This window comes from Myotis davidii, unplaced genomic scaffold (assembly GCF_000327345.1).
Source record: "Myotis davidii unplaced genomic scaffold, ASM32734v1 scaffold2863, whole genome shotgun sequence".
Taxonomy (NCBI): domain Eukaryota; kingdom Metazoa; phylum Chordata; class Mammalia; order Chiroptera; family Vespertilionidae; genus Myotis; species Myotis davidii.
In genome coordinates, this window is record NW_006294115.1 from 652 (window position 1) to 1,145 (window position 494).

Genomic DNA, 494 nt, shown 5'->3' on the forward strand with positions numbered 1-494 from the left:
GAGAAAAGAAAGGAAGAGACGAGACGAGACGAGACGAGAAAAAAAAAGAAAAGAAAAGAAAAGAAAGGAAGCCCTGGCGGGTTTGGCTCACTGGATGGAGCGTCCGCCTGCGGACTGAAAGGTCCCGGGTTCGACCCCGGTCAAGGGCATGTACCTTGGTTGTGGGCACATCCCCAGTGGGGAGTGTGCAGGAGGCAGCTGATGGATGTGTCTAACTATCCCTCTCCCTTCCTCTCCGTAAAGGTCAATAAAATATGTATTTTTTAAAAAAAGAAAGGAAAGAAGGAAGAAAGTAAAAAAGGAAGAAAGGGGAAGGGAAGGGAAAGGAAGGGAGAAAGGAAGGATAGGAAGCCGTGAGACGGCGCCGGCGGGAACCCTTTCCGAGTGAGGCCGGGGAGAAGCGGGGGTTCCTTCTCTCCTTTCTCGGCCCCTCCAGGGCCTGGGGGTCCTACCCTCGCCCCCTCCGGCCCCCTACACCCCGGTCCCCACGCGCC